Source organism: Gobius niger (genome assembly GCF_951799975.1).
Source record: "Gobius niger genome assembly, chromosome: 14".
Lineage (NCBI taxonomy): Eukaryota > Metazoa > Chordata > Actinopteri > Gobiiformes > Gobiidae > Gobius > Gobius niger.
The window spans coordinates 12,205,004-12,214,565 of record NC_136865.1 but is presented as its reverse complement, the minus strand read 5'-3'; positions in this window follow the sequence as shown (position 1 = coordinate 12,214,565).

Sequence of the window (9,562 nt, the reverse complement as noted above, 5' to 3'; positions counted from 1 at the left end):
CATGAGTAGTTACACAATCCAAGCCTAGTTACACAAAATTAAAGTCGATTTTCTAAGCGGATAAAAAGAGGTACTATATCATGAGGTGTAAAAACACCTTACGAGCACTTCAACTTGACTGAGGGCTCGCACAAAGACCAGACAGGCACTCATCAACTCAGGTAAGAACATATCTCAGTATGTAAAAATCATTCTCTTTCAAAGAAAAAAAAAGCATCAAAAAGTAACAAAAATGTGACAAAAACACAATAAAAAAGCACAGACGAAAACGAGACAAAAATGCTTTAAAAAGAATTGGACAAAAAACGCGGCGACATGACAAAAAAGTTACGATCACTTTTGTCGGTCTTAGCTTCCAAATGAGGCGTTACACTGTTGCTCTCCAGTTGAGAAGCTTTTAGATTTGGGTAAAGCTCAACTCAACAAGAAAATGTGCTTGGGTGGGAGGAAAGAGGATAAATGATAAAACCTGCAATGAAAATAATCGAAAATCTTTGGAATTGGTTGATTCAGATGTAGGTTGAGTTTTTACCTCAGTATAGCTTGACCGTTATGTTATAGGTTACCTTGAATATGTACCTCTCTGTGACAGGTTCGTGGTTTATTATCACTGGAGTCCTTGAGAATCCCTGACCAGTCACGCTGAATGTAGTGTTGGTGGATTTTCACAGCTGTGGAGAGTTTGTGTTGACAGTTATAGCTCAGATGTGCGTCATCTCAAGGACAGCAGTGGTTTCCAATCATTTCTTGTCTACATACCTACACTGCCTGCTTCTAACTCCGGTGCTGTAACAACTACTGCATATGATCGTTATTTTGAGTCCAACAAATCAAAGCAACTGGATAATCTTGATTTAAATCAGTACTAAGTAACTCATGCCCCTCGCGGCCATAAGCGCCACTGCAGGTGCCGTAGCATGTTACGTTTTTTTACTCATTAATTGTCCGTGAGAGTAAATACTACGCTGACAGAAAAGACAAAGGGAGAGAGGGATATTGTACATTCAATTACACAATGGAGATATTTTTTTTTACTCAAACTTGGCTGTAAATACTGCTTAAGTGGTGCTAGCCCGCAGTTAGCTTAGCCCGTTAGCCTGTTAGCTTCTTCTTCGTGATTCCATTAGTGTGTATTGGGGCCTCCGACCCGGTGCAGGAAAGTTGCAATTGTGATTTTCTGGCCAGAGACACCAGGGGGAGATGGAATACCCCCCAATCACTTGTATTACCCCCAGAGGGACTCCGAAAAGGATTTATTAAGGTAAACAAATTGCTTAGTGCTGGCATTATGATGAATAGGCCTGTTGTTTTCGCCCTACATTGTTTGATTGAATCGGAAGATTGCCTTGCGACTGTGATCATTTAATGTGCACTACACACTGTCGCTGCTGAACCTTAAGGGACACAGTACGGACCCAGCCTGCAGAAGCATGTTTTGTTGCTCGCCTGTAATGCATTGAGATGTTATTCGTGAATCAAAACAAGCATGACGATCCCATATGTTCCATAAAAGATGCACTCAGTGGTCCCTGTGGGCTTCTGTTCACATGCAGTATGCCCACACAGGGACAAGAGTAGACCATAGATTTAAAAGATCAATACAGCATTAAAATTCTAAACAGCTAAGAGTTTGATTTTAATGAGTCGGTGGATAGGATGCCCACTCTCATCTCATCCCCATTCACTTGGAAGTGTCTTTGGCTCAAGGTTGGTCGGACTATTTGGACAACAACAGTGGCAGATTTATCACCAAATTTCCGTTCGAATGTGCAAGCTCTCCTCTTGTGACCTCAGTTGTACCATTGCAAACAGCTTCTTCCTGTCGGACTCGTCACTTATTATTGTGTTGGGTGATAAAGCTTGCCTCACAGGTGAATGTCTCCGTAGTATCGGGGAGTAATGGCATGCAGATGTGCGGAGTGAATGAGAATGAGGAGAGGGGACAGGGGGGTTGATGGATTCTTGACCTCTGCTGCTCCTTATTAGACCTCACGGTTAAATAGTTTAGTGAGTACGCCGTGCAGGGTGCAGACACAATTTCGGGGGTCGCAATGTATGATATTATTATCATCATACAATTTGGAAAGGAGAAGGATCTAAAAAAGTCAAACGTTTTCAATTAATCATTTATTTATGTAGTGTCCGTGAAAACAAAGAGCGTTGAGTTGTAACAAACAATAAAGGGCCTGTAAGGAATATGTACCAAATTCCACACCTGTATTACCCACTGAAAGGTTTTGGCCTAAAAACATGAGGCCCTACAGTTATAGTACTGTTACTAAAGTAACTAAGAGCTTTTCATCGACTTGTTAAACATCTATCAGATGAGGCGCAGTTTTCACGGCGACAAATTGGAGGCGGTGGTTCCGTGTCTCAATGCGAGGCTGTTCTCCTGTGAACTGGAGAGAACAGGACGAACACAGAACGGTCACATCACAGCCTCACTCTGAACATTGACTGGCTAAACTCACAATCTCATTATATCGTGTTGTGAAGCTCCTCGCATCGAAAAATGGTCCGGAAGTAATTTGTAATGACTTGCTTTTACTTTAAAAAGCACCAGAGTCGCCTTAGAAATCCCCAACATCCAAGGAAGTGTTTTAGGAACACATTGCTGTTTGCTGTACAAAAGGCGTGCGATGCAGTTTCATTGGTTTTGTTGACACCTCATCGTTTCCATAGAAAAGCCAATCATGAGAGAACTCTCTGCATTTTACTGGAGACTTTTCCCGCAGAAACGGCACCTGAGACTGAGAAGTATCTGTCTCCTAAAGTTTGGAATCAAATAGTTAGACCCGCTAACTTTCCTGGGAAGCACCACTATATGCAGGGATGGTACGCTGTTTTTCTTTTTCTTAACTAAAGACTGTTTGTTTTGCATTTTAGAACCGTGGGCAAATCAGCTGTTATTAGTAAGGGCAAAAACAACAACATGGTAATGTAATGTATGTCTTTATGTTTCAAGATCTCACTGTATTTTTGTGCAGCATAGCCTGTAGTAAAACCTACAATAGTTGAGCAGATTTTACTCCTTTGTTTATATTAGTGACACTATCCTTTTTATTTACTTGTACTGTAATTTTTTTTCTGCCAAACTGAACTCTTTCAACTCATCCTAGTGAACCGTTTCAAAGTCACATTCTGTATACAGTTCACACATGTACGTGCCTCTAAAGCCATTTGACAGCAGTTCACCAACAAACTGCTGACATCATCTGCCCTTTCACAGACCTTTCAGCGCTAAGGTATAGCCTGCCAAAATGGACTGCTGTTTGCATTGTTCCTATTCACTGGTGATTGTGGCTAAATAGAGTTTGTCCACCGGGTTTGCTGAACTTCAAGGCTATCGTGAAAGCAAACCAGCCATACTAATGGCTTAATTGGTCTGCACAAGGACGGAGTCATTTCTTTCTTTCTTTTTTATCAATGAAGGGCGCAGAGATGTGTAGATTTTGTATACAGCAACACAAACAAGGTCATTTCTTGGACTGAGGTTGGAAGACAAACAAATGTTGTGTTTTTAATGTTTTCCTCTGCGATAATGCAAACGTGCACTCCTCCCCACTCAATAGGCATTACTTAATAATAATTTATGCTCAAAGAAAAACAATATTCTAAATCACACTTTTTCTGGAAATATCTGATAACGGCACGGTAGCACAGCGGTTAGTGCTCGTGCTTCACAACAAGAAGGTTCCAGGTTCTATTCCCACCTGGACGAGACCTTTATGCATGGAGTTTGCATGTTCTCCCCGTGCCTGCATAGGTTTCCTCCGGGTGTTCAAGTAATTCAAGACTATTCTACCCTGGCCAATCACAGCCCTGAGAAACGGACTGAAGATGCAGAAAATCTTGGAATTATTCAAATCAAAGCGTTCAAAATATACTTTTATAGAAATCTTTTTCTTTGCTAATGTGCTTCTGATTTTGAAAGTGTCTTTTTCAAACTAAAGCAATGATTTGTGTGTTGATCTGATGAAGGGTTTGAATCCCCTTATAGGGTATATCAATCTATACCTATACTAATGCACAATCTTTAGTCTCAACAAAAGTCTCAATGTTTTGGACTGATCTTCGAAACAAAAATGTCTTAATTTTTTATAACTCCTTTCACTTCTGTTCGCTGCATATGGAAATGATAATATACTCATTAAGAGGCATTTAGACCTCTGTCATAGACAATAATGTTTTTCAAAGTCATCTCCAGGGGCAGAGAATACATTCTGTACGGCTGGACTTTAGGCAAGGACCATAGACTGTAGAAAATAATGGACGTCTTATGCTCACTCCTCCCCGTTTACCAGATTGACCACGGCCGTGGGGCAATTCATGGCGGATTTACAGGCTCCCCCTCCCCAGCTCTGACGAAGCATGTTCCTAAAAAGGGCATACGGGCGGGATTTTCACCGTAGACTCGGCCCTTGCGTGACGTGTAGCTCGCGCTGCTCCAATGCTAACAGTCCGAGCCTCGTTAAATACGAGATTTCAAAAAATCATATTACGAAAACCAGCCTGGTTTCATATATTGTTATTAACCCAGCGTTATCTCAGGAGGAAGATCTAGCCTAGTCTAGTGTTGAAACAATTGAAACCAGGCTTTAAAGTCGTTTTTAACGTGTCTAAAGTCCAATGCTTTTCAATGGGGGCCTAGCGGCGATATGGAGGTACTACAGCAACGGCGGAGCAATGGCGGCCCCCACGTTTGTGGTCAAAAAGCAGGGCAGCCAGCGGCCATTGGCAAGGACCTGACTATTTGCCTACAGCTGAAGCTGGCTATACATTTAGAACTATCTACTATAGAACATGTCAATATTTAAATGACAAAGTTTCCTCTTACTTTACCTTAACTCACCTGTGGTCTTCCCTGGATCTTGTCCTCATGTTCCCCTAATTTTAGATTGTTATTTGACTTGCAGGAGGTCATTGTAGCCTTATATACTTCCTGAATGACACACTTCTGCTTTGCCCAACTTTATCATTGGAGGCAGCAGTAACCCCCTGGAATCCCTTATGCCTTCTCCTGATTCATTAGAGGGTAGTGAGGACGTGGCAGCAGCCCATTTCCTTAAGTGGTGACTGGGATGGAAGCGTTGGCATCTTGCAGAAGGACTGTCCCCATCATAAAGAAAGCGTGACAAGGAGAAGACGGCTGAGTGACAGGGGGAGACGGATTCAATGGCCCCTACTGACGTCAGGGGTTTTTCTTAGCATTCAAGGCAATCCTCCCACAAGGACAGGAACAGGTGCCCAGAGCTGCAAGAGTAACAAATAGTGAGGTAAGTGAAGAGTAAGGCCCACTTCCAAACCCTTTCTGTTTCCTTTATACTGACATATGCATTTACCCTAACATTCACATTCACTGTGAAAATGAACTGCTTGTGCCGCCAACCCACTATTTCTGAATTTGGAATTTACACAAAGGGAGTGGGACACGGTATCGCAAATCAAATGTAATTAATTTATGTCTGAAGACCTAGTGAGTTATAGAAAGACTGCAGCACTACCTATTTGAATAAAAGGCTTACAAAAGGGTAAGAGTCATTTTATCGATCTGTAGATCAATGTGTTATGGCAGCCTCCATTTTTGCCAGCAAGAAAAAAAACAAAGAAAATTATGAACTGATAAGGAACTTCCCATTGTCACACTGCTTTACTTTAAAGCCACTATTCTCAAACTGGGGTCCCGTGGCCACAGGATGTGAAAGACACTTACTATTGATTTTTCTAAAAGTATAGGTAATAATCTAATCTTAAAAATTTCAATTGTTGATGGGGTCCTTGAGATTTTCTTTTGTCTTAGTAAGGAGTCCCTGGCCCCTGCTTTATATTGTGCATTATAACTTATTGTAAATAATTGATTATAGTGTTTTGTTTTGTTGTTTTTTGTTGTGGATGTGGATGTGGATACTTTCCATAGAACGGTATGTGCATACACGGAGCAGGCAGGGAACATAGCAGGAGATGAAAAAGACAGAATGACTTTGATGAATAACTGCAGCAGCACTGGCCTGACAGCGCTCAGAGCAGAGCCGCTTGCGTGTTGCAACCACATGGGAGAGTATGCGTCAATTTTCTCTGAGTTATTGGGCTTTTTGGGGATGGTCAATGTTTAAATACATACATATTTTGCAATTGTGCTGTCTCAAATTACAATATATATACAGCAGGAACCATATGTTTACATACACTATATAAAAAGACACATTTGAATTTTTTTTTCTGACATGAAACCAGAATTGACTTTTTCTTTTCTTTTTTAGGTTAATTAGAATTTTAAAAATATGTCTATTTGTCATATGTCAGAAGAATGAGAGTTATCATTTTCTACACATTTTTTTTTTTTACTTTTTACAAAACCAAAAGTTTACATACATTTCATTAATATTTGGTAGAATTGCCTTTAAGCTATATAACTTGAGTCAAACATTTTGGATGTCCTTCCACAAGCTTCTCACAATAGTTGGCAGGAATTTTGGTTCCATTCGCTCAACAAAACATGATGTCATCGTCTGGGCTTTCCCAAATTGTTTAAAGGTACAGTAATCTTAGTGTATGTAACTTTTGATTTTGTAAAAAGTAATAATAATAAAAAATGTGTAGAAAAAATCTCTCATTCTTCTGACATTTGACAAATAGAAATATTTTTAAAAATTCTAATTTACATTTAAAAAAAGAAAGTTATTTCTGGTTTCATGTCAGACAGTGAGAAAGAAATGCAAATGTGTCTTTTTATGAAGTGTAAACATATGGTTCCCGCAGTAGTTCTCAATGGTGAACCCCATGATAATCTCATTATGGCAGTCCTTTCTTGGCAGTTTATGGAAGTTTACAAAGCCCCTTCAATGACTAATAATCAATGTAAATTCTCAGTCATCGTGGTGGTTTTCATTCAATAAATCAAAACAACCGGACTCACATTTAAAAAGGTGCCCTTGTTTCACCCTCCAAATGGAGTAGCTTCCCTTGTTTGAGAGAGGGACGAAGGCGACATTTTTGAGAGATGGATGTGTCTGACCATCAACAGATGAGGGAAACAGAACATGACTAACATATATGGTCAGCGTCTTCCATTGAGTATGGTTCATTGAGTACCCAAGTGAGACTATGCAACCATTTGTAACCATGCTCATGCAAAAAAAGAAGGCATATTGCATTGCTTGAGGTAATATACATAGAGTTTGGGCTGCAACGGTATTTGGCAACCCTGGTTAGTGCTCGAAATTCTCTACAGGCTTCAAATGTTGTTTTTCTGCCTCTTTCACTCTGCATATTCAGCACACCCCCAGCATTTTATGAATATAAATTAGCTAATGATTTTCTGAAATTGTGTTTTCTCGCACTTACAAAATAACCCTGACAGCCCAGTGTGTATAAACAGAACTGCTCACTGTTGAAGCATCGTTAATGTGTTTTCACTAATGATAGCTTAATTTTTAAAACATTACCAATGGGGATATTATCATAATTGTACCTTCGTTTACACATTCCGCTTTCTTTCTTTCTTTGTTTATTTGTTCTTTTTTTTTTTTAGCTAGTTGAACTTCAGGGACACACATTCTCAAAGCAATGATGGCTAGAGTTTCTCCTCCAATTGTAACTTTCATAATTGTCGAACACAACGCGGGGCGGTTGGCTTCGTGCCAGGCTGACTCCATTTTAAAAAATTCCTCTGCAACATGAATCTTCAAGTTCACGGAAATCAATAATGAACACATGAGACCATCATTTAAAATGCATTGCTGTCCTCATTGTTACGCAATCTCAAACCCGGCGAGGTTCATTATAGTTGCAGTGCTTGATAAATGGGCTTCTGCCATCCTCCCCCGCTGTCACTCGGAGTGCGATCTCTCTCCTCCTCCTCCTCCTCTCTCCCCTCTTAGACACCAGTTGATGGCGGGCGACATGGCGAGCGAACATAAAGGCGATTTTATCATCTGCTCACTGCACGCACTTGTTTTTCGATCTATAATACATCAGGCGTTCCAAGCAACCATCCCCGAGTGTCTAGCAAGGCTCCAGGCATGTGCTGTCATTATAGGATGGACAGGGACCCTCAGATGTCTCTATAATGTTGAGGCAAATGTATTGAAGATGAGAATTCCTATTAGGGGAATTAGTCGCTGTTACTGCGATCGTCATAATGGATTTTCATGTTGGTTGTAGAATTTTCCTGTGTGCTGCAAGAAGTTATTGCCGTCATTAGTCTAGCAATAGAGCTGAAGCCACTGGGATTGCTGTGCTAGAGTTGAAGTTTTATGCATCATATAAAAGTGCATACAGCATGTTTTGTTCTCATAAGATATACTGTACATCATTAGCGCATATCTGGGGGGCAGCGATGGTTTGCTTACTTGCGTTTCCGAGCAGAACATATACACGTGCTGAAGACATCATCAAACTAAAAGCCTCCGCTCTTTAAAGATGAGGTAACCAATTGATTTTTATTGCATTAGAGTAAGTTGTCATAGGCCTCTAAAAAAGTCTGCTTGTGCTGTCACTATCTAAATATAGCACATTTAGTCAGAAGTCAGTAAATAATAAATCAGTGCATTAGTTCAGTGTGTTTGTATCAGTGTGCCCTGCATCACTGTGAGGAAGAGATTGTGAGATCTGTAGAACCATTTTGGGGCAGCAGCTAACCAGGGTCATTAGCAGGTAAAAAAAAAAAAGTTTATTTTCAAGAATAGACTCTCATTGCCGACCACACACACAGAGCAAACTATTAAATATATTGTGAAATGGCTGGAAATAAAGTGTATTCAAATATATAGAAACCATTGTACGCACTTTAAATATTAAAGCAGTATTAAGTAACTTGTTTACCTTAATAAATCCTTTTCGTAGTCTTTCTGGGGGTAATACAAGCGTTAATGGGATGATTGGGGGGGTCTTTCATCTCCCCCTTGTGTCCCTGCCCAGAAAACCACAATTGCCAACATCACTGCCTCCGGGTAGGTGCCACCAATACACACAAATGGAATCACAAAGAAGAAGCTAACAGGCTAACGGGCAACACTGCGGGCAAACACCACTTAAACAGTATTTACAGCTAAGTTTGAGTAAAAAATATGATCTCCATTGTGTAATTGGATGTACAATATCATTCTCTCCCTTTGTCTTTTCTGTCAGCGTAGTTTTTACTCTCATGGACAATTAATGAGTAAAAAACACGTAACATGCTACGACACCTGCCATGGCGCTTATGGCCTCTAGGGGCACGAGTTACTTAGTACTGCTTTAAGATGCTCCTCTGTACTGAACAATAGTGTTTTGGCTCAACCTCCTGAGTCTTACCAGTAAAAAGAACACTGCAGAGTCTCGATCTGTGCCAGGTCCAACTGACTGAAGCACAAACTTAGCAAAATTATCAGTTCAAAATTTCAAGCCTGGTACAACTTTACCCCAAGCAGCTTAGTCCATAACTTGACTGATCTTTTGGGAGTCTTTGGCAGCTTATGCTCCCTGGTTGGAACTAAGCCCAAAGTAAACCCCTTTATTTGATTTTGTATTAGAAGATCAAACCGGACTTACAGGAGCAGCGTAACCCTGGGTCACAACACTT